This window comes from Bombina bombina, chromosome 2, assembly GCF_027579735.1.
Source record: "Bombina bombina isolate aBomBom1 chromosome 2, aBomBom1.pri, whole genome shotgun sequence".
Taxonomy (NCBI): domain Eukaryota; kingdom Metazoa; phylum Chordata; class Amphibia; order Anura; family Bombinatoridae; genus Bombina; species Bombina bombina.
This window is the reverse complement of record NC_069500.1, coordinates 650,796,490-650,822,967: the sequence shown is the minus strand read 5'-3', so window position 1 is coordinate 650,822,967 and position 26,478 is coordinate 650,796,490. Positions and strand designations below refer to the sequence as shown.

Below are 26,478 nucleotides of genomic sequence, written 5' to 3'. Positions count from 1 at the left end.
ATCATCAGAGCAGTTTCAACGTACTCTTAAGAATTCTCCCGTTGGTAAACCCCTTATCGTTCCTGGTGCATGAGCACTGGTGCTGAACAAGAGACTGTTAGTCGCTGTCTGTTTTCTGTATAGATCTGTTGGGATTTCAACATCTATACCTTTTTTAATCGTTAAGTCTAGGAAATTGATTTCACTTTGACTTGCCTCATATGTTAATTTAATATTGAGGTTGTTTCTGTTTAATATTTCCAGGGATTTCAGCAGTTCTTCATGTGTACCTTCCCAAATAAAGAAGATGTTGTCTATGTATCTTAACCACATCGGTATAAGGTCTGTATAAAGAGTATTGGTATCTGTAAAAACTTCTTCTGACTCCCACCAACCTAAGAAAAGGTTAGCATAAGTTGGGGTGCATGCTGTGCCCATGGCAGTGCCATGGATTTGTAGATAATGTTGGTTGTCAAATAGAAATGTATTATTTGTTAATACAAATTCCAATAATTTTAAGATGAACTTGTCATGTGCTTTATCCTCTTCGGATTTCTGTTCTAAAAAGTAACGAACCGCTTGAATACCATCACTGTGTCTGATATAAGTGTACAGTGATTCTACATCAGTAGTCACTAGCCAGGTGGATGGGCTTAAGGTGATATTATTAAGCCTCTGGAGTACCTGCATGGTATCCTGTACATATGAGGGAAGTTCAGCAATGTATTGACGTAACCAAAAATCAATATATTCACTTGCCTTTTCTGTCAGGCATCCAATTCCTGAAACTATTGGTCTGCCGGGAGAGGTTTCTTGGTTCTTATGTATTTTCGGAATCAAGTAGAAAGTTGCTGTTTTTGGCTTCAATACATTTAGATATGTCTTTTCTTTATCATTAATAATTCCCTCATTCGTTGCTTTGGCTATCAGCAGGTTATATTTTTGATGAATGTTTGTCATAGGATTGCTGGGCAATCTGATATAGCAGTCTTTGCCTTTTAGTTGTTTGTAGACTTCTTTAAGATATAGCGATAGAGGCCAGATGACAATATTGCCTCCTTTGTCTGAATTGCGGATGACGACTTCATCCCATTGTTGCATATCTTGCAATGCCATTCTTTCTTTATAGGTCAGGTTGTTCATTTTGGGGAGTTCATTGAACTTTGTAATCTCATTGCAGACCATTTCATTAAATATGTCAAGTTGTGGGGCATTAACGTTTCTCTGTACAAATGTGGATTTGTTGGAGATTTTATTTCTCCATTTTTTGTGGCTACTGGGATCGTTCTCATTTAGCAGACTTTCAAGATCTTGGATAGTCTGAAATTCTTCTGTGTTCCAACCCCATTCTGGTTCTTTGTTGGAGAAGAACTTCTTAAACAGAAGCTTACAAATATATAATTGTACGTCTTTAATGACTTCAAATTTATCAACATTTTGTGATGGACAGAATGATAGGCCTTTTGATAATATGGAAATATGACTTACAGAGAGCTCTTTATCTGATAGATTGATTACTCATAGTGATTCAGACATATTTGGGAGAAGGGGCTCGGCCCTCTCTTGTGTTGGTTCCCTTTTCTCTGGTGGTCCAATTGTTTGAAAATCCGCCCCCTGGTGGGTCTTTTGTTTTTTCTCCCCCTCTTCTTGTTTTTCTTCCTCCTCTCCTGATTCTAAAAAAATCTTTCCTCTTGTTACGACTAGAGGATCTGGGGGGCAGTGAGGTAGTAGCATTGGTGGGGGGACCGTGCTAGTAGAACTGCCTTCCTCCCCATCAGTGTCTGATATATTGCTTTCTACGACTTTAGGATTGGTATTCAGTGTTCTATAAAATGATCTATTCCGCTATTTATATCCACTGTTGTTAGTAAAGTCATTGATATCCCTATTTAATTTACCTTGTTTGGTATTCTTAAGTTCTAATTCGTACTTATCCAGTTCTTTCTGGTAGGTCTTATATGACTTTTCAAATTCCGGGTTATTTTGGAATTTCTTTAATGTTGCATTTTGTTCTTGTATCTTAGCTTCAAGAATATCGTATTCTGATTGATCATTTTTCATCAGTATTTTCATTAATTTCATTGAACATTCCGATAATGCCTCTTCCCATTCAGTAGTCAATGCTGGATTCTTGAATTCGTATGCCGGGAACAGTTGGATTCTCAAACCTCTTGGTATTAGTTTTTTCTCAATATACTTTTCAAAGAAATGATGGTTCCACCAAAACTTATCCTGTTTGAATAGCGTTTTGTGTATGTCTCTCAGTGCACTATCTAATGTAGTTTGTGTCATATTAGGTCTTGTATTGTTGCCCTCTTGAAAAATTTCATCTAGATCCGCTACTCGTTTTAACTGCCTAGCTGCCGAGCTGGAGAATAAACCTTTGGTAACTTGCTAAACGCAAGTCTCGGGAAAGACAAGGGGTTAAATAATTGGAGAGATCACTGTAGAGCAAGTTTGCATCTACTTAGTTCAATTAATTTCACAACGAAAAGTTCATAATCTCCAATGGGCTGATTGTGTGGTGCATTCTACTGAGTCTAATGAGTACAGCTTAACAAATCTGGCTTTGAAAAACATGACACTCTAATTTAAAAAGCTCAATGTATACAATATATGCCATTTAAGATTAATAATTATATGGTGGGTTAATTAATGTGAATAGTTTAATCTATTTTAATCAATGTTCTGTCTATGTCACCAGCTCTCACAGTTCGCAAAGATTTTAGTGACATTGGCCTCAACTGCTAACAATAATGCACAGACATGCTCATATGAATATCCAATCAAATGTGATAATGACCCAACTTCAGTTCAAATGAGGCGAAACTCTCCACTTCCTCTGTTCTCTAATTGCACCAATTCACTAAGCCGTGTAGAACTGCTTCATGCTTTAGTTTATTAACATTTTTCATTTTAGAGCTCTTGCCTTTCTGGCGGATTCTCTGAATTATTAGAGAATATGGGTCACTTTTTTTTTTACTTTTTGTGTTATAGGCACATAGAGAGTATCTCACCTTCCTTTTACAACAGTTTAAAGGTTCCTTATTAATCTTAGTGAGCCTGGTAAGGTTCCATATAGTTTCCAAAGGGCTTGCCCAAAGCAACTAATTTATCAGCTGACTAAAGCTTACGGTAGTGCCTCCAGCGAGTTAAGATATGCTATTTTGTAGTAAATAAATGTTCTTCAATTTTCAGATGATGGCATTACATACTTTTTGCATCTATTTGGTGAGATGAACTCCCCACCTACAGTATTGATCAGTAAACCTCCGGTTATGAATGCATAAAGGGATGTGCAAGTCATTTTTTTCTTTGTTACATCAAAATGTTTTATAGTTGTTGTTTTTGTTTTGTTTTTTTATAATTGTTGATGTTCATGTGCTTGCTAAATTTACTTTTTTAAATGCAGTACATTTATTTATTTACCTAGTAAGACTTAAATGTATATAATTTGTAAGACAACTATGCTTTACAGTTCTACACCTGTCTACAAATGCAGCTGCAGTAGTTGTCCATATAAGACAACTAAATGCCCCCAGTTATGCACTAACGTTTCTGGTTGTACACATGCACACACACATATGCACATGCTTACTGCCATTTCATGTGGAAGAACTAAACCTTTTAGTTCTGATATAAAGTATGATATTTTTTTAAATCTGAAGTATCAGTTAAAAAAAAATTAGCCGATCTCTTCAATGGCTGGACCATGCTACTGAGAATTCACATCTTAGCTTTCTCCAGTTTTACTTTGTGTCTAAGAAAACTACATCAATTTGCAACCATAGATGTCCAGCATAATGACCCATGGGAAATAGAATCAGTATAGAGTTTTAAAGCACATTATTTATAATATATTCATATTTACATAAAAGTTCTGGGGAAGTTCATGAATTGAACTCAGATTCTTTAGCCATTAAAGTAAAGTCTGATGTGCAGAAGATATAGATTAATTTAAAGTGTTATATTTGTATTAGACTTATAATAAACTGCATATGTTGCAGTGCTTCCAATCCTTTGATCATTTCCCTTTTGATTTATAAATATAAAGTTTGTTCTATTAACGTGTTCTCTATGTGTAGAAGTTTTTTCTGGCTTTACATAAGTGAAACAGCTGAGGCAGACGTGGGTTTGAATTCCTAGGATCACTTCTTCTGACAATTAGAAATCTGTTGTTCAGAGTACAATGGGAGCGTCATAAAAACCCTGACTGACTGCTCTGTCCTTTATGATATGTGGTCTGTGGGTAATTCTAGCAGTGCAGCATAAGACAATGAAAGGGCATATTTCTCCTAACAGCTGCTGATAAATTACTTTTTTTGTAAGTGGGAGAATCAGATGATCGCTGTCACTCCTACTTGCTCACCAGTGGCATTCCTCAATCAGCTGCCCTCAAATGATTTTTGTATCTCTCATAACACCAAATGCACTATATTAGCAGAATTCTCAAGTCACTAACTCTCACTGAATCCACATTCTAAATTCTACTACAAAGCTGCTTAAAGTAACAAAAAAATGTATTTCATGATTTAGTCATAGGGGCCGATTTATCAAGTGTCTGGCAGACATGATCTGCTGTAGCGATCATGTCCACCAGACATCGATAAATGCTGACAGCATACGCTGTCGACATTTATCATTGCACAAGCAGTTCTGGTAAGGGAGCCGCGGCACAGAAAGGGTACGTTTAGTACCCTATTTTAAAAACTGATCCCTAAAAGTCCTGTTTATTTTTAATGATGGTAAATTCTAGAGTTTTACCATCACATTAAAGCATTTTTTTTTTGGCCCACATATTTTAATAGATTACAACCAATGCAGAAAATACTTCAGTTCTAAATCAATAATATGGAAAAAAAAAGATTAAAAGCATATTTTCTTTTAATCTACCCACTTATCAGTATATTGCTGCATGTAGGCTATGTGCACTATTTTTTTTAACTGTGGAACATCACAGGATGCAAAAGACGTGTGATCTTCACTCACTGCATTTTCTAGTGGGGTTTTTTTTACATTTTGTAAAGAGGCTGCCCCAGACAATACATGAAACACAAGGCACTGTTACTGTCTACTAGTAAATGCTTTAATGTTTCACTTTAGTACAAATTGGACCCTTCTTACAAATATTTCATGTTTTTCTGGTTCTATGTGCAATGCACTTTTGACCTTGTCCAGAAAACATTGTATAGTAACCGTATAGTGAATTTGCAGCATTCCACAGATTAATCCCATATATCAACCGAAATTAAGCACAACCACGTTTAGTTATTGCTACTAAACTAATGTAAACCTGTTGCACCAGTATCTCAACCACAATTTTTGTGGAAACTGACAGCAGGTGCCAACCTTCCACCAAACAAAGCTTTCCTCGGTCATGTACAATATAGGTCATGTTTCACAGACTGCTTTGTTCACATTTGCTACAAAATAAAAGATTACAACACTTTACTGTTAAATATTTATAAATCATAATAAACCCAGACACATTTATTTTCCATTTACAAGGTCTAGCACAACTGCACAATCCTTAAAGAGACATTAATGTAATTCCCCATAAAATGTTTAATTATGCATATTAAAAAACAAATGTATTTCTCCAACATAGGTGTGTCCGGTCCACGGCGTCATCCTTACTTGTGGGATATTCTCTTCCCCAACAGGAAATGGCAAAGAGCCCAGCAAAGCTGGTCACATGATCCCTCCTAGGCTCCGCCTACCCCAGTCATTCTCTTTGCCGTTGTACTGGCAACATCTCCACGGAGATGGCTTAGAGTTTTTTAGTGTTTAACTGTAGTTTTTATTATTCAATCAAGAGTTTGTTATTTTGAAATAGTGCTGGTATGTACTATTTACTCAGAAACAGAAAAGAGATGAAGATTTCTGTTTGTATGAGGAAAATGATTTTAGCAACCGTAACTAAAATCCATGGCTGTTCCACACAGGACTGTTGAGAGCAATTAACTTCAGTTGGGGGAACAGTGTGCAGTCTCTTGCTGCTTGAGGTATGACACATTCTAACAAGACGATGTAATGCTGGAAGCTGTCATTTTCCCTATGGGATCCGGTAAGCCATGTTTATTACGATCATAAATAAGGGCTTCACAAGGGCTTATTAAGACTGTAGACTGTTTCTGGGCTAAATCGATTCATTATTAACACATATTTAGCCTTGAGGAATCATTTTATCTGGGTATTTTGATATAATAATATCGGCAGGCACTGTATTAGACACCTTATTCCTTAGGGGCTTTCCCAAAGCTTAAGCAGAGCCTCATTTTCGCGCCGGTGTGGCGCACTTGTTTTTGAGAGGCATGGCATGCAGTCGCATGTGAGAGGAGCTCTGATACTTAGAAAAGACTTTCTGAAGGCGTCATTTGGTATCGTATTCCCCTTTGGGCTTGGTTGGGTCTCAGCAAAGCAGATACCAGGGACTGTAAAGGGGTTAAAGCTTAAAACGGCTCCGGTTCCGTTATTTTAAGGGTTAAAGCTTCCAAATTTGGTGTGCAATACTTTTAAGGCTTTAAGACACTGTGGTGAAAATTTGGTGAATTTTGAACAATTCCTTCATGTTTTTTCGCAATTGCAGTAATAAAGTGTGTTCAGTTTAAAATTTAAAGTGACAGTAACGGTTTTATTTTAAAACGTTTTTGTACTTTGTTATCAAGTTTATGCCTGTTTAACATGTCTGAACTACCAGATAGACTGTGTTCTGAATGTGGGGAAGCCAGGATTCCTATTCATTTAAATAAATGTGATTTATGTGATAATGACAATGATGCCCAAGATGATTCCTCAAGTGAGGGGAGTAAGCATGGTACTGCATCATTCCCTCCTTCGTCTACACGAGTCTTGCCCACTCAGGAGGCCCCTAGTACATCTAGCGCGCCAATACTCCTTACTATGCAACAATTAACGGCTGTAATGGATAATTCTGTCAAAAACATTTTAGCCAAAATGAACCCTTGTCAGCGTAAGCGTGGCTGCTCTGTTTTAGATACTGAAGAGCATGACGACGCTGATATTAATATCTCTGAAGGGCCCCTAACCCAGTCTGATGGGGCCAGGGAGGTTTTGTCTGAGGGAGAAATTACTGATTCAGGGAACATTTCTCAACAGGCTGAACCTGATGTGATTGCATTTAAATTTAAGTTGGAACATCTCCGCATTCTGCTTAAGGAGGTATTATCCACTCTGGATGATTGTGAAAAGTTGGTCATCCCAGAGAAACTATGTAAAATGGACAAGTTCCTAGAGGTGCCGGGGCTCCCAGAAGCTTTTCCTATACCCAAGCGGGTGGCGGACATTGTTAATAAAGAATGGGAAAGGCCCGGTATTCCTTTCGTCCCTCCCCCCATATTTAAAAAATTGTTTCCTATGGTCGACCCCAGAAAGGACTTATGGCAGACAGTCCCCAAGGTCGAGGGAGCGGTTTCCACTTTAAACAAACGCACCACTATACCCATAGAGGATAGTTGTGCTTTCAAAGATCCTATGGATAAAAAATTAGAAGGTTTGCTTAAAAAGATGTTTGTTCAGCAGGGTTACCTTCTACAACCAATTTCATGCATTGTCCCTGTCGCTACAGCCGCATGTTTCTGGTTCGATGAGCTGATAAAGACGCTCGATAGGGATTCTCCTCCTTATGAGGAGATTATGGACAGAATCAATGCTCTCAAATTGGCTAATTCTTTCACCCTAGACGCCACTTTGCAATTGGCTAGGTTAGCGGCTAAGAATTCTGGGTTTGCTATTGTGGCGCGCAGAGCGCTTTGGTTGAAATCTTGGTCGGCTGATGCGTCTTCCAAGAACAAGCTACTAAACATTCCTTTCAAGGGGAAAACGCTGTTTGGCCCTGACTTGAAAGAGATTATCTCTGATATCACTGGGGGTAAGGGCCACGCCCTTCCTCAGGATCGGCCTTTCAAGGCAAAAAATAGACCTAATTTTCGTCCCTTTCGTAAAAACGGACCAGCCCAAAGTGCTACGTCCTCTAAGCAAGAGGGTAATACTTCTCAAGCCAAGCCAGCTTGGAGACCAATGCAAGGCTGGAACAAGGGAAAGCAGGCCAAGAAACCTGCCACTGCTACCAAGACAGCATGAAATGTTGGCCCCCGATCCGGGACCGGATCTGGTGGGGGGCAGACTCTCTCTCTTCGCTCAGGCTTGGGCAAGAGATGTTCTGGATCCTTGGGCGCTAGAAATAGTCTCCCAAGGTTATCTTCTGGAATTCAAGGGACTTCCCCCAAGGGGGAGGTTCCACAGGTCTCAGTTGTCTTCAGACCACATAAAAAGACAGGCGTTCTTACATTGTGTAGAAGACCTGTTAAAAATGGGAGTGATTCATCCTGTTCCATTAAGAGAACAAGGGATGGGGTTCTACTCCAATCTGTTCATAGTTCCCAAAAAAGAGGGAACGTTCAGACCAATCTTAGATCTCAAGATCTTAAACAAGTTTCTCAAGGTTCCATCGTTCAAGATGGAAACCATTCGAACTATTCTTCCTTCCATCCAGGAAGGTCAATTCATGACCACGGTGGATTTAAAGGATGCGTATCTACATATTCCTATCCACAAGGAACATCATCGGTTCCTAAGGTTCGCATTCCTGGACAAACATTACCAGTTCGTGGCGCTTCCTTTCGGATTAGCCACTGCTCCAAGGATTTTCACAAAGGTACTAGGGTCCCTTCTAGCTGTGCTACGACCAAGGGGCATTGCGGTAGTACCTTACTTGGACGACATTCTGATTCAAGCGTCGTCCCTTCCTCAAGCAAAGGCTCACACGGACATCGTCCTGGCCTTTCTCAGATCTCACGGTTGGAAAGTGAACGTGGAAAAGAGTTCTCTATCCCCGTCAACAAGGGTTCCCTTCTTGGGAACAATTATAGACTCCTTAGAAATGAGGATTTTTCTGACAGAGGTCAGAAAAACAAAACTTCTAGACTCTTGTCGGATACTTCATTCCGTTCCTCTTCCTTCCATAGCTCAGTGCATGGAAGTGATCGGGTTGATGGTAGCGGCAATGGACATAGTTCCTTTTGCGCGCATTCATCTAAGACCATTACAACTGTGCATGCTCAGTCAGTGGAATGGGGACTATACAGACTTGTCTCCGAAGATACAAGTAAATCAGAGGACCAGAGACTCACTCCGTTGGTGGCTGTCCCTGGACAACCTGTCACAAGGGATGACATTCCGCAGACCAGAGTGGGTCATTGTCACGACCGACGCCAGTCTGATGGGCTGGGGCGCGGTCTGGGGATCCCTGAAAGCTCAGGGTCTTTGGTCTCGGGAAGAATCTCTTCTACCGATAAATATTCTGGAACTGAGAGCGATATTCAATGCTCTCAAGGCTTGGCCTCAGCTAGCGAGGACCAAGTTCATACGGTTTCAATCAGACAACATGACAACTGTTGCGTACATCAACCATCAGGGGGGAACAAGGAGTTCCCTAGCGATGGAAGAAGTGACCAAAATTATTCTATGGGCGGAGTCTCACTCCTGCCACCTGTCTGCTATCCACATCCCAGGAGTGGAAAATTGGGAAGCGGATTTTCTGAGTCGTCAGACATTGCATCCGGGGGAGTGGGAACTCCATCCGGAAATCTTTGCCCAAGTCACTCACCTGTGGGGCATTCCAGACATGGATCTGATGGCTTCTCGTCAGAACTTCAAAGTTCCTTGCTACGGGGCCAGATCCAGGGATCCCAAGGCGGCTCTAGTGGATGCACTAGTAGCACCTTGGACCTTCAAACTAGCTTATGTGTTCCCGCCATTTCCTCTCATCCCCAGGCTGGTAGCCAGGATCAATCAGGAGAGGGCGTCGGTGATCTTGATAGCTCCTGCGTGGCCACGCAGGACTTGGTATGCAGATCTGGTGAATATGTCATCGGCTCCACCTTGGAAGCTACCTTTGAGACGAGACCTTCTTGTTCAGGGTCCGTTCGAACATCCGAATCTGGTTTCACTCCAGCTGACTGCTTGGAGATTGAACGCTTGATTTTATCGAAGCGAGGATTCTCAGATTCTGTTATCGATACTCTTGTTCAGGCCAGAAAGCCTGTAACTAGAAAGATTTACCACAAAATTTGGAAAAAATATATCTGTTGGTGTGAATCTAAAGGATTCCCTTGGGACAAGGTTAAGATTCCTAGGATTCTATCCTTCCTTCAAGAAGGATTGGAAAAAGGATTATCTGCAAGTTCCCTGAAGGGACAGATTTCTGCCTTGTCGGTGTTACTTCACAAAAAGCTGGCAGCTGTGCCAGATGTTCAAGCCTTTGTTCAGGCTCTGGTTAGAATCAAGCCTGTTTACAAACCTTTGACTCCTCCTTGGAGTCTCAATTTAGTTCTTTCAGTTCTTCAGGGGGTTCCGTTTGAACCCTTACATTCCGTTGATATTAAGTTATTATCTTGGAAAGTTTTGTTTTTAGTTGCAATTTCTTCTGCTAGAAGAGTTTCAGAATTATCTGCTCTGCAGTGTTCTCCTCCTTATCTGGTGTTCCATGCAGATAAGGTGGTTTTACGTACTAAACCTGGTTTTCTTCCAAAGGTTGTTTCTAACAAAAACATTAACCAGGAGATTATCGTACCTTCTCTGTGTCCGAAACCAGTTTCAAAGAAGGAACGTTTGTTGCACAATTTGGATGTTGTTCGCGCTCTAAAATTCTATTTAGATGCTACAAAGGATTTTAGACAAACATCTTCCTTGTTTGTTGTTTATTCAGGTAAAAGGAGAGGTCAAAAAGCAACTTCTACCTCTCTCTCTTTTTGGATTAAAAGCATCATCAGATTGGCTTACGAGACTGCCGGACGGCAGCCTCCCGAAAGGATCACAGCTCATTCCACTAGGGCTGTGGCTTCCACATGGGCCTTCAAGAACGAGGCTTCTGTTGATCAGATATGTAGGGCAGCGACTTGGTCTTCACTGCACACTTTTACCAAATTTTACAAGTTTGATACTTTTGCTTCTTCTGAGGCTATTTTTGGGAGAAAGGTTTTGCAAGCCGTGGTGCCTTCCATTTAGGTGACCTGATTTGCTCCCTCCCTTCATCCGTGTCCTAAAGCTTTGGTATTGGTTCCCACAAGTAAGGATGACGCCGTGGACCGGACACACCTATGTTGGAGAAAACAGAATTTATGTTTACCTGATAAATTACTTTCTCCAACGGTGTGTCCGGTCCACGGCCCGCCCTGGTTTTTTAATCAGGTCTGATAATTTATTTTCTTTAACTACAGTCACCACTGTACCATATGGTTTCTCCTATGCAAATATTCCTCCTTAACGTCGGTCGAATGACTGGGGTAGGCGGAGCCTAGGAGGGATCATGTGACCAGCTTTGCTGGGCTCTTTGCCATTTCCTGTTGGGGAAGAGAATATCCCACAAGTAAGGATGACGCCGTGGACCGGACACACCGTTGGAGAAAGTAATTTATCAGGTAAACATAAATTCTGTTTTTTATGATGTTGTTTGCTTTCCTGAAGCTTAAAGGGACACTCAAGTCAAAATTAACTTTCATGATTCAGATAGAGCATGCAATTTTAAACAACTTTCCAATTTACTTCCTTTAACAAAATGTGCAGTCTTTTTATATTTAAACTTTTTGAGTCACCAGCTCCTACTGAGCATGTGCAAGAATTCACAGAATAAAACGTGTATGCATTTGTGATTGGCTGATTGCTGTCACATGGTACGTGTATGCATTTATGATTAGCTGATGGCTGTCACATGGTACATGGGGAGTGGAAATAGACATAACTTTTAAACTTGTCAGAAAAAAAATCTACTACTCATTTGAAGTTCAGACTAAGTGCTATTGCATTGTCTTGTTATGTTGCAGTTGTTGAATATGCAAATCTACTGTGTTGACTGGTCCTTTGATCAATGAACCCAAATTTTTTCTTTCGTGATTCAGATAGAGCATGAAATTTTAAGCAACTTTATAATTTACTCCTATTATCAAATTTTCTTCATTCTCTTGGCATCTTTATGTGAAATGCAAGAATGTAAGTTTAGATGCCGACCCATTTTTGGTGAACAACCTGGGTTGTTCTTGCTGATTGGTGGATACATTCATCCACCAATAAAAATGTGCTGTCCAGAGGTCTGAACCAAAAAAACTTAGGTGCATTCTTTTTCAAATAAAGATAGAAAGAGAACAAAGAAAAAATGATAATAGGAGTAAATTAGAAAGTTGCTTAAAATTGCATGCTCTATCTGAATGAAAGAAAAAATTGGGTTCAGTGTCCCTTTAAATGAACATCAAATTGTAAAAGGAAAATGCATAATTGCTTGCATATAGCTATTTGTTTAACCTCTGCAAAGGAGTTAAACACATAGTTTAAATCAGTTACAAAGAAGCAGTGAAATGCTGGGAATAGCTGAACAGCTGAATCTGGTGAGCCAATATCAAGAGGCATATACAGTATCTGTCACCACTAACTAGCTCCCAGTAGTACATTGCTGCTCTTGAGCCTATCTAGGTATGCTTTTTAACAACAAAGTGAAAATTATCTTAAAATTGCCTTCTCTGTCTGAACCAATTTAGTTTTTTAGTTTATTCTGACGCTCATGTCCCTTTAACCCCTTAACGACCACAATGTAGCCTGTATGTCACTGGTCGCTAAGCTCCAGCAGGCTTTGTGGAATAGAGCAGTCTCAACGCTGGTGGCAAGACCGCGCTATAAAACAATCAAGTCCCAAAAAAAGGCCAGTGACATACAGGGTACATTGCTGGTCCTTAAGGGGTTAATACTGAGAATTGTGTGGGGGGGTTTCACTGCCCCTGAGAGGCTAGAGTGCATTCTGCAGACTTCAGAGCAATGATCATCCAACATGCTACACAGGGATTACTTGATAAGCTCGGGAGCAAGTCTATAAAGGTGATTAGATAAACAATACTCAAAAGGGCCAGTGGGTATTTCCCTAAACTGCAACAAAATAAAAAAAATGCAAATTTTGCTTTCTTAAAGTGAAAGTGTACTGTACATTTTTCTCCCTTTTCGATGTGTTCCAATGATCCCTTTTACCTGCTGGAATGTAATAAATTATTTACAAATTATTTTACCATTATATTGGCTTTTATAGCTATTTTTTGTCTGTTGCTACCACCACTTACCACCTTGTGGACAAGCATGGCATTTTTTCTAGCTTTTCTTCTGTCTTAGATTAGTGCGTCTCTCTATTTTCTTGCTTTTATGCTAATTACTCTTAGGTCTCCCTATGAGGAAAAAGGGGAAACCAGACGTGGACTCCTTGCACATATGCCTTAGAGAGATGCAACTGCACCTCACTGACAAGGCCCAAAAAAGGCCGAAACGTATGTCTGGGGTTTGTTGTTTTCTCTTGTTCAGAGAAGAATTTCCTGGTATTTTGGCGCTGGACTGTCATTGGGCAGGGTGAGACTGATATGCTACAGGATATTTTTTCTTTGTGAAAGGCATAATGTGCTAAAAGAGACTGCAACCTGAGTGGCACTGGCCTTGTGGACAAGCATGGAAGTTTTTCTAGCTTTTGTTCTGTCTTAGTTTAGTGCGTTTCTCTATTTTCTTGTTTTTATGCTACCACCACTTATACTGAAAAAATCAGTAAAGCAGTACTGGTTACAAAAAGTTATGTAAACAAGAGGAAGTAGAAGAAATCACAGTAGGGGGTGGAAGCAATGTACACTAAAATGTTCCTTTTCAATTGCTATCCAAAAATTGGCCTTTTATATACTGGCAGAGATAGGGGGTCCTTTGTGTATAGCGAGACATTATTATTATTATCAGGTATTTGTAGAGCGCCAACAGATTCTGCAGCGCTGTAAACATAGTCGGTGTACAGGATAGCTTTTGTAGGGGTCAAGTGAGTAGAGGGCCCTGCCGAGAGTTTCACTGTTGTAGTTGGCTCTTATGAAGCAATCTGTGAGCAGCTGGGCCCATAGGCTTACATTATAAGGGGTTCAAGGGGAAAGCAATGGAGTTAGAAAAGGTTAGTGTTGGTTGTATGCATCCCTGAATAGTAGAGTTTTTAGGGAGTGCTTGAAGCTGTTAAAACTAGGGGAGAGTCTTATGGAGCGAGGCAGAGAATTCCACAAGATGGGGGCCAGTCTGGAGAAGTCCTGTAAACGTGAATGTGAGGAAGTAACAAGAGAGGAGGAGATCCTGAGCTGATCGAAGGGGACGGGAGGGAGAGTATCTAGAGACAAGTTCTGAGATGTAGGGGGGAGCAGTGTAGGTGAGAGCTTTATATGTCAGGGTGAGGATTTTATGTTTAATCCTAGAGGCAAGAGGAAGCCAGTGAAGGGATTGGCAGAGAGGTGCAGCAGATGAAGAGCGACGAGTAAGGAAGATGACCCTGGCAGGGGCATTCATAATGGATTGTAAAGGAGCTATGCGACAGCTAGGTAGACCAGAGAGGACGGAGTTGCAGTAGTCGAGGCGGGAAAGGATGAGAGAGTGGATTAAAATCTTGGTTGTATCTTGTGTAAGGAAATGTCTAATTTTAGCGATGTTTTTAAGGTGGAAGCGGCAGGCATTAGCCAAGGACTGAATGTGAGCAGTGAAGGAAAGATCTGAGTCAAGTGTGACCCCAAGACATTGGGCGTGCGAGGTAGGGGTAATGATGGAATTCTGACATATAAGATAAGGAGGCATGTGCTCTCTGCAAGCTCAGCCCATTTGATTTTTTTTTTCCAATACACAAAATCAGCTATTTCATATACAAATATAAACATAAAGAAGAAATTTCCCATACAGTTAAAGAGACAATCAAGTCAAAATTAAAGTTTCATGATTCAGATAGAGCATAACATTTTAAACAACTTTCCAATTTACTTCCATTAACAATATGTGCACCATCTTTTTATATTTACATGTTTTGAGACCCCAGCTCCTACTGAGCATGTGCAAGGATTCACAGAATATACATATATGCATTTGTGATTGGCTGATGGCTGTCACATGATACAGGGGGAGTGGAAACAGACATAACTTTGAAATGTATCCAAACAAAAATCTACTACTAATTTGAAGTTCAGACGAAGGGCTAGATTTATCAAGCCTTCTCCTGCTCTTCCACTGCAGGTTCTCACAAGAGAACCTGCAGTCCATTCCTCTTCTCCACCTCTTAGGTGGAGAATTTCAATCTCCTCTGTCTCGTCCGATTGAGGAGATTGACAGCTCCTGCCAAAGTGTGATTGTCTGAGCACGGGCAGGGGAAAGGGGGCGGCATTGCATGCGAGCGCAATATAGCATTTGCGTGCAATGTTAAATTCCGCCAGCGTAATTCTGTCCACCAGAGGTGAGCTGTGGCAGACAGGGACGCAAATGTACGCCTCTATCCACCGTAGCTTGATAAATCGAGCCCAAAGTGCTATTGCATTGTCTTTTTATCATGCATTTGTTGATTATGCCAATCTACTGTATTTACAGTACACTATCCCTTTAATTACCTAATGAGAAGTGTGAAACTGTTTTGTTTTTTTTGGGGTTTTTTTAATACATTTTTTATTGAGGTTATAAGAAAGGTTACATATAATAGTCATCCAATGACAGTGAAAACATAACAATGAGATATACAACATATACCCACATATATAGATAAGGAATAGAAAAATAATGACTCTGGGTATGGATTCTGAGCATCACACAAAGTAGAGGAATACATTAATTAAGAAATATGCCATTATATCTATCGTTCACATTACCATCATAGTTGTGACAGGAATTTACACAAAGCATTCAGCAAATAACAGTGAGATTGCATAACTAGCTCAGCAAGAATGTCATGGATGTATGATGAAACCTCATTTTTATATTGTGTATTTAGAGCATATGACCTCCACCTTGTCAAAGAGAACAGTCATAGAATTATATAGCCTAGCAAGGGTGGAATAGATTTGGTTGGCCTCTTTTGGACCAATTTTGCGAGGGAGGGGGGAAGGAAGTTCAGCGGGCAAGAGCCGCTCTAGTTGAAGTAGGGAGGGTAGCGGGGGGGGCGGAGCCTTATAGGGTGCTAGGAAGATGGAATTAAGGGAGCGAGTAAGGGCCTGTTATATGATTGTATAGGTGAACTGTGAGGAAACACTCTACCATGTCTAAGACTAGTGGAGAGGGACTTAGCTAATTCAGGAAATGGTGGTTAATAAGATACGGTGTATCAGCTAGAGATGTTGTACTTAAAGAGCTCTAAAGATGACGGCAGATTAACACCCTTTGAATAATACGTTTGCAATTCCAAACAATATTTAGTGACCAGGGTAATGAGATAGGGGGTCCTTTGTGTATAGCGAGACATTATTATTATTATCAGGTATTTGTAGAGCGCCAACAGATTCTGCAGCGCTGTAAACATAGTCGGTGTACAGGATAGCTTTTGTAGGGGTCAAGTGGGTAGAGGGCCCTGCCGAGAGTTTCACTGTTGAAGTTGGCTCTTATGAAGCAATCTGTGAGCAGCTGGGCCCATAGGCTTACATTCTAAGGGGTTCAAGGGGGGGGCGGAGCCTTATAGGGTGCTAGGAAGATGGAATTACGGGAGCGAGTAAGGGCCTGTTATATGATTGTATAGGTGAACTGTGAGGAAACACTCTACCATGTCTAAGACTAGTGGAGAGGGACTTAGCTAATTCAGGAAATGGTGGTTAATAAGATACGGTGCATCAGCTAGAGATGTTGTACTTAAAGAGCTCTAAAGATGACGGCAGATTAACACCCTTTGAATAATGCGTTTGCAATTCCAAACAATAATTAGTGACCAGGGTAATGAACCCCAACCCCACCCAGTACCAAACAGCCTGACTTAAACAATAATGCCCAAAGGCCCCTGCTGCTGAGTTATATGTGTATTATAAGTGTTAAAACTAGGACAGAATCAGCTGGAGTGCCAAAGTGGGTCTAGAACATAAATAATGTATACTTATCACTTTACTGGGTATATATTGGGGCTAAGATCCTTGGAGTTAAGGAGGGAGCGCCTATTCAACCCCAAGAGGAGTCAAGAGCCCAACACCCTGCGCTAAAAGTAAGTCAGGAGGTCAGAGCCGCTCAGAAATTAAGACAGGGCAGGGGGGAAGGCGAATCTGGGGGGTCAAAGAGGTAGTAGTGTCGCATTTATGTAGTTCCCCATAGAGAAAGAATAGCTTAACTACCTACGTGTGCCACAGACTGAGCAGTGCTGCACTAGGACATACGAACAATGCACACAATGGTTACAATGCACATTCATATAATGTGGCTTACTGCTTTAAAACCATACTAATTAGATAAGAGGCTTAAAAAGATTTTCTCTCAAAGGGGTAAAGAATAGTATGATACTCTGTACATTGATGCTCATTCTTGTGATTTGGAGGACACATTCAAATAATACTGCTACATAAAAAAAACTACGTAAAAATGTTTTTGGGTAAACAAATTATGGGCTAGATTATGGGGCCTATTTAACAAATGTCTTGCAGAACCTGATCCGACGGTGCGGATCAGGTCCGCAAGACCTCCCTGAATGCGGAGAGCAATACGCTCTCCGTATTCAGCATTGCACCAGCAGCTCACGCCACCCCTGCAGATTTGGTGCCAGCAGGGAGGTGTCAATCAACCCGATCGTACTCGATCGGGTTGAATTCCGGCAATTCCTGTCCGCCTGCTCAGAGCAGGCGGACAGGGTTATGGAGCAGCGGTCTTTGTGAAGTCTATTGGGGGAATACGTTAAGGTGGTTACGATATTCGAACTTAGTTTTTTTGTGTGCGGCGGGTTAGTGCTTGTGCAAAAGCTTTGTACTTTCAACTTGTAAAACGCATGTTTTATATCATGGTTCATATAAAACATGCAAATTTAAGAGACTCCTATTATCAAATTTACCTTGTTCCTTTGGTGTCCTTTGTTTGAAAACATACCTAAGGAGACTGAGTAGCAATATACTACTGGGAGCTCGCTGGTGATGGGTGGCTACACATATATGTCTCTTGTCATTGGCTCACCAGATGTGGCCAGCTAGGTCCCAGTAGTGCATTGCTGCTGAACTGACATTAAAGTGACAAGAAAGTCAAAAATAAACTTTCATGATTCAGATAGAACAACTTTCCAAATTACTTATATTATCTAATTTGCTTAGTTCTATTTGTATCCTATAAGTGTTCAGCTATCTCCCAGCCGTGCATTTCTGCTCCTTCAACAAGGTATAGCAGAAAAAATAATCAAATTTTATAATAAAAGTAGATTGGAAATTTGTTTAGAAGTGTATGTTCTGTTTTCCATTTTGTTTTTATTGTTTGAAGTTCACAAGACATGTACAAAGTAAACATGTTGTTTCCACATGGACATAGTAAATTACAAAACATTATCATCCATATCTCTTATTATATAGTTAGCTTATCAGTACTTTATTTCTACTACTATACATGATATTAGTTTTATTCATGTAGAACACAAACCTAATAGAAAAGAGACGAACCTCAACATTTTCTGGTTATTGAATTCAGAAGATACTGAAAAAAAATATAAATTCTTATATATTTAAACTACAGTTACTACCAAAGGTTGATTTAGCGCTTCACTAGTCCTGTATTTTACTATATTCTATAAACCATCCTTAATAAGACCGAGGGGGGGGGTTAAGACAAGTTGTTCAGGGGGAGAAAGGTAAAGGAAGAGAAGAAAAGGAGAAAAAAAAAAAAAAAAGAAAAAAAAGAAAAAGAAAAAGGAGAAGAGAAAGGAGAGGCAGTATACAGCGACGGGCTTCGATTCTGGTTATATATTGTTTCTATATCTCCTAATAAATTCTAACCATTTATGTTCGAATCTATCTTGATGATTAGTTCCCTGATTAAGGCTATCAATATGCTCTATTTGATATTGTGCATGAAGTAGGAAAGTTAAATTGTTAATTGTAGGTTCCCTAGTGGCTTTCCAATTTTTTAGGATAAGATATCTGCCTCCCAGAATTGCTGTATTAATAAAATCAATATTAGGGACGTATTCCCCAAGATCTCTCAAATTAACCAAGAAAAAAATATGCTGTATCTCTATACGTATCTGTATACTCAGTAATCTATTCATCCAGAACTGTACTCGCTGCCAAAATTGCTGGATCTTGGGGCAGCTCCAGAACATGTGAACCAGGTCGGCCCTGATGGAACTACATCGAGGACACACATTTAAGACATTCCCATACCATCTATTTAAGCTAGCCGGTGATATATACATGCGATTCAAGATTTTGAACTGTGATTCTCGCCATGATGTGGAAAGAGTTGCATGTTCTACCGCAATTATACTCTGTTTTACTTTATATGGATCCATATTTTGAATATCCTTAGCCCACTTTGCCGATATCTCTAATACATTTATTTCACCGCTCTCCGTTTGTATCATCCGATACCAATAGCTAATTGACCGTTTACCTGCTTTAAAAAGGGCCCATTTTAATACCCGGGTGTACCCACTCCTTGGTACAATTTTTGATAGTTTCATTGTACCAATGGCGGACTTGTAAATAGGCATAAAATTCTGTGTTGTTAAATGTATGTTCTATCTGAATCATGAAAGAAATGTGTGGGTTTTATATTTTACTTGGTTTTGAATAAGGGCCACAGTCATGGGCAATAATATAGCATTGATTACTGCATTCACTTTTTGCACTTTTATCTTTCTTTAACAAAGAACACCTAGAGAAAGAATTAAATATAACAAAAGTACATTAGAAAGCTTTCTAGAACTATATATATGAATAATCTAAGTTTAATTTTGACTTCTATGTATATAATAATTATTAGGAATTCAGTCACCACACATTTGTGGTCTGGGGCAAGTTTTTAAAAGCCCTGATCTGAAATCCTAAGTATTATTAAAGGGATATGAAACAGTCTGTTTCATTATTGTAATAAAACAAGCACTAAGCAGTGGGTCATACTTAATATAAATCATTGCAATATATTTTATTTATAATTTTAAAAGGATTTTACCTTTTATTTATTTTTTTAACACAATTAATGAAGTATCCATTGCTTCCTGTCATTGCCCTATAAGGGGGCTGTGGTCTCTGAAGGAAGGCAAAAAAACAGCTTTTCCTTTGAAGTGTTACTAGGAGACACCTGCTCTACCTGTAGTCAGTTTATTGCATATTTTCAATAGAAGGTTTATGCATCAAACAACATGTGACAATAGAACTTAAAATGTCTCTTATCTAGCTTAGGATCGATTTATCAAGCTGCGACAGACACGGGCACACATACACACCCCTGTCCGCCGCAGCTTATCTTTGGCCGACTGAATTCCACTGCCGGAATTCAGCATTGCACACGAGCACTATTTTGCGCTTGCGTGCAATCTGTTTCTTTTTATGTTTAACATGTGTTTTATTAAAGGAGCACTTTTTCATATCCCTTTAAATAGTTGAAACTTACAGGCTCCAGAACTGAATAAAAAAGATGTGTCCTGCTTTGTCATGTCCCTGCCATTATCAGCAAAACAAGTTAAGCCACCACCCTCCAGATGTCCTTTGGAGAGGCTACGACCTTCTCACTCTCCAGCTGAGGTATGACAAGGCCTCCCTAGTGTCTAACTGCAGGGCTGAACCCTGCTCTGTACAGCAACCCAACAGCATCATAACCTGGATGCTCCAAATGCAGATGGGCGCTGAGCCATTACATTTCATACATGCATCTAGCTTTCACATATCACATGTGGTTTTAGTATTTGGGTTTCCCCTGTGAATGAATCTGGTTTTCACTTAGTCTGTTTTTTTTTACTTTTAATATTCACTCTATGCTGACTCACATATGTGGATATTTTTGGATTTTCCATCCATAAGAATTTCTACATACGCACTGGCATTTTTTTTTTTTTAAATCAAAAGCAGTAAATAATTCTGCTGCTGCTCAATGTTTTTCAAGGAAACAAAACAAGCTAACTTTGTTATATATGTACTGGGGTTATTTCAAAGCTAATATAATCCATGTTGGCCTTTATGCACATACTCTACAGTGAGCATGGATTTGGGCCACAGGACTGATTTAAAGGGATATTAAACTCAAAAAAATTATTTCATGATACAGATAGGGAATACAATTTTAAACAACTTTCCAAAGTACTTCTATTTTTTAATTTGCTTCATTTTTCAGATACCCTTTGTTGAAGAAATGGCAATGCATATGGGTGAGCCAATCACACGAGGCATCTATGTGCAACTGCCAATCAACAGCTACTCTGCCTATCTAGATATGCTTTTCAGCAAAGGATATCAAGAGAATGAAGCATATTAGATAATAGAAGTAAATTAGAAAGTTGTTTAAAATTGCATGCTCTATCTAAATCATGAAAGAAAAAATATGGGTTTAATGTCCCTTTAAAGGGGCATGCAAATTTTAAATATGTATATTATGCATTCAAATGAGCACTATTTAAACATGTTTTTTATTTTTTTTATTTTATTTTTTTAAATGTAGAAAAGTTACACTGAAGCTGTATGTTTTGATTTTAAGACTAAAACAATGTGCACATTTCTATACTACTGGTCTGTGGGATATAAATTAACTAGGTGATTAGAAAAACTCCCCCAGGTATTTCTAAAAATAAAAAATATTTTTTTCAGAACATAGTAATTTATGTTGTAAACAAATTGTAATACATTTTAAATGCACCTATAAAATGCATGATTTAAATGTTTAAAAACTTGAACAATATTATTAAAGGGACCTTATAAGCATCTTTATTCTGTGGCTATTTGGCTTCAATTCAGGATAATATAGTTAAAATATATATATATTTTTATTTATTTTTTAAAAGCCCAAAATTTAGCACTGAACCCAGCACACAGATTGCTCCAATCAGATGTCACAAAAGTAGTGATTTTTTTTTAATATACATAAACCGCGTGTTTTATATTATACTGAAGGTAGAAGCACAGGAATATACAAGATTAAAATATAGCGACTACACAAATACAATAACTGCTTACATATTCCCACATACAGCGGAGGATAAGAAGTGCACATTGCAAAACCAAAGCACATTTTTATTGCCAGTGGCTGGTACATATAAGGGACCTTGCTGTCACAATGTGTATGAAGAGTTAATTCGGAATTAAACATGAAATTACTATATGGGTTACTTAATTTGACTTTTATGACGTCTCTATTAAAACTTTTTTTATTTATTTTTTGTATTTCCATCAAAACTAAACACTTTAAGTATTGAGCAATTGCCTGGAGGATCTATGCCAGAGAGCAGCGGAAACTTCAGGGATATCACAACGAGGAAGGGACTGGGAGCAGGACAGACGACCCCTGGGTGATTGCAACACAGAACTCCAGCAAACGGCAAGATCCCCCCCATCATAACCAAACTAACTGTACTTCACTCCTCAACAGTAACCAGCAAATTAATACTATTACCGTAATAATCACAACACACACTGCACTCTGTCACACTGCCCCGTCATGCACTACCCAAAAAAAAGCTAACGTTACACTAACACTGCTGATCAGTAACGCGCTAGTTCCTAAACTACTCGTATTCTCTTACTCGCCCAATAGATCGGACTGAAAAACAGGAACTTTTACTAAGCAAAACGTGCACATGTCTGGTATTACCTCCTGCCCGATTCACGCTTCTATTCAGCTGTAACTTGTTTCCTTATCCGCGTGCTTCCAAAAAAAATGTTTTTATTCTTGTTTTATTTAAAAAAAAAAAAAGTTGAAGCAAACCCCGTGATCCAGGCAGATAACTCCAGAAGAGGATGAAATGAGACAGGAAGGGACAAGCGCTTTCTATGCCAGTGTCTGATCCATTCACATTTGCAGTGCACAACCAGTAGCTATGAGCGCTGCGCCCTCTGGCGTTTCACTGCTGGCACGGCGCCCTCTCCAGGGACGGGAAACAATAAGCATTAGTCCCCAACTGCAGTAGACCTTTGTACTTAACACATTCAGTGCCAAACGTAGGGAAATTCCATTGGTATGTGATATTTACACAGCGCTGGCTGGACTGACAACTTTGAAAATATTTCAAGGTGTGCATTAATTTCCATATGGGGATATCTAAGTATGATCACAGAAACCATGTTATAATATACAAATTGCTTCTTCACAATTTCACCTAGTTAAACATTATTTTAACATATTTTGCCAAGATGTGTCTCGATATTTTTATATATATATATTATACACTGTATATATTATATTGTAATTCCCATATTATTATTTATTATTATTATTAATACACATAAATATACTTAGACTCATATTTTCAGACTATTTGATATTTGAAAATAATATAGTAATTATATAGTCACTAAATACAGTTTAATAAACTTTTTTTGTAACAGTACAACTATTTCAATCACTTTTTCTCTATTTAATTTTACAAAGTCACATTAGCTGTTAGATATGAGATATGTTTTACCTGGATGATTACATATAAAATATTTGGACAATTTGATTTTTCATGTCAAAGTGTGATTTACTGATCTATAATGTAATCTTAAAGGGACAGTATACTATAAAATAGTTTACCTTAATGTGTTTCCAATTACTTTTTTTTACCAGCTGCACAGTATAAAATGTATGAGCTTTTCTTTTTTAAGGCTTATTTGTGTACAGTATATGAATTAGCTGATTTTGTGTTTTGAAGCCACAACCTAATAAAATGGGTTGAACTTGTAGGTATAATCAGAACTCATTACTTTATCACACTGTGAACATATACCTGCTTTTTTTTATCTTATATACGTCTGGAAACCAATCACCAATACTTGCAGAGAACAATGGAAAATTAACATTTTATCACCTAATTTCTTCTATAACCTACTGGGAGTGTAATTTCTTCTACTGGCTGTGTTAACACAACTTCGCCTTGGGGAAACCACAGGCTAAATAAACTATTTTAAATGCCAATATAAGTGTAAAGGAAATACTTGTAAACAATTTAATACACTCCAGCAGGTAAAGTGGATCATTGGGAACAAATTAAAGGGGATTTTTTTTTTTTTAGTAAACTGTCCTTTCAAGAACAGACCTCAAATAGTGTGTCATATTATCTTATAGGGTGACTTGAAAGCTGTGTGCACTGGGTTTTTAAATTTACTGCACCTTCTCAGTTAAACTTTCATTTTATAGTAACATCCGTTTGCCTTAACATTTTTTGTAACATGACATCATTAATTTACTTTTCTTTTTTTTAAATAAAACATTTTGGAACCTCAGGCATTTTGAGATCCACAGCTTTCTGCATCTGCAAAGTCATTTGTTTAAACACCACTTCAATAGCCATGTGGGACAGTTCATGAGATCAGATGTTATGGAGCTAGGAGGGGTGTGTTTTGCGGAAGATAAAGAGAAAAAAACAAGTTTGAACAGATAAACAATGGACAGGCTGCCCATTTTTCAAACAACATAAATTAGAGGGTGTACTGTACATGGGAAAACAGACTGATCAGAGTAAATAGTACAAAGTACACATAAAAGAGTTTTAAGGGGTTGGATTTATCACATGTAAAGTATAAACATTACATGTCCCTAAATTTACTGAAACTAAAAAACATCTTTCCAATCCCTCACTGACATTCTTCAATGTATATGATAAATAAAGTTAACTCTGAGAACAAAAAAGGCCAATCAAGTGTTAGACTTCCATTTATTAACATCCGAGAAGACAATATTTGCAGGCAGGGAACCTGTCCGCCCATGTTTTCTGACAGTGAAGCAGCATTCGCTGCTGGAATTTAAGATTGCACAAGCAGACCCTCCCATAGCCAGTAAGCCAATCAGCAACTGCAGTCTAACGACCCCTCCAATCACTTGTTGTGTTTAACTCAGGACTTTACCTATGTGTTTAACACCTTTGCAGATGTTAAACATATAACGCTTCACAGTGAGCAGTGGGCAAATGATACGCTTTAATGAACATGTCATTTTTGCACTACAGTGTATCTTTAAAAGGCAGCCATTTTGTCTCCCCTACTGAGGCCAGTTAGGGACAGTTGTACATGAGCTGCTAGAGTAAGAATCACAATACCCTTTATAAGAGCACATAGCAGACATTACAATTATGTTTGCATGGAACACAAGTATTCACCCATCTACAGATGTGTCCTGACCTGTTGGGATCCTGCTTATACATGTACTGTATTTGCAAAAAATGCTCCATCCATCATTGTCACAAGATGGGCTTACATTTTCCACACAGCAAAAAATGCAGTTAGCATTTTATTATTTTAATAACACTTATTTATAACTTACCATCATATTCTCATAGAGCAGCTTTGTCTACCCAAGGCCTGGGGCCACAATAATCCTATCCAAAACACTGTATATGGCTTTAAGTTTCTATATCATGGAGGAATTTATCATCAGACTGATCTCATTTTATTTCTCTTAAAGGGACAATGAACCCAAATTTTTTCTTTCGTGATTCAGATAGAGCATGACATTTTAAGCAACTTTCGAATTTATTCCTATTATCAAATTTTCTTCATTCTCTTGGTATCTTTATTTGAAATGCAAAAATGTAAGTTTAGATGCCGGCCCATTTTTGGTGAACAACCTGGGTGGTTCTTGCTGATTGATAGATAAATTCATCCACCAATAAAAAAGTGCTGTCTAGAGGTCTGAACCAAAAAAAAAAAAAAAAAAAAGCTTAGATGCCTTCTTTTTCAAAAAAGATAGCAAGAGAACGAAGAAAAGTTGATATTAGGAGTAAATTAGAAAGTTGCTTAAAATTGCATGCTCTATCTGATTCACAAAATAAAAAAAAAAGATACAACATTTAAAGGAACTTAACACATTTTTGTCATAAATGTGACAAAGTAACGTATGTAAATATGACGTATAAATAAATATAATAACACATAAATTAAAACAAATGTTATAAAACCTAACATATCATCCAAATCCATACATGTAATCATTTTAAATAGCAGACAAATGCACTGAAAAGGCCATAAAATACAAATAATAGTCCTTAGGACTATTAGTTGTATTTTATGAACTTATGAGTTTTTATTGTTAACCATTCCACAGGTGGATTAAGATGGTATATTATGTTTGTTATGTTTTATTAAATGTATTTAATTTATATATATAATTAAAGTGATTGTAAAGCTTATTACTGAACTGCCTAGTATATAAAATTATTATTAAAGGCATGGGCACTTTCATTGAATAACATTCTTAAAGTCGCTTCATTTGTAAAATAATTACTATTTAGTGATGGTAAACGATTGGATGATGCCGGATTCGTCATCGATTGGCTGCATAAAGTATGAGATGTGAATGGAGGAACAATGCAATGTTTACCATCACTAAATGGTAATTATTTTACAAATGAAACGTCTTTACACATTTTAATCAATGATAGTGCTCCTGTTTTTATTAATAATTTTATATAGTAGGCAGTAAAGTAGTAAACTTTACAATAACTTTAACTGTTACATTTACTTAGAGTGATAGGTGACAAATGCTTTTTATAGCACTTTTTATATTTTCAGGTTTATGGCTACAGATAATAATAGTCTAGTAGTTCAC

The 26,478-nt window shown here is 38.4% G+C and overlaps 1 protein-coding gene across 1 annotated transcript in view; it reads right to left on the bottom strand.

Moving 5' to 3' along the window:
* Positions 1-22,765, bottom strand: part of MOB3B (MOB kinase activator 3B) — a 241,058-nt gene extending 218,293 nt beyond the window's left edge. Inside the window, exon 1 of the mRNA XM_053702591.1 lies at positions 22,549-22,765. The gene's annotated coding sequence lies outside the window, so the exon portion shown is untranslated. The remainder of the gene's footprint in view (positions 1-22,548) is intronic.
* Between the last annotated feature and the right edge of the window lie 3,713 nt (positions 22,766-26,478).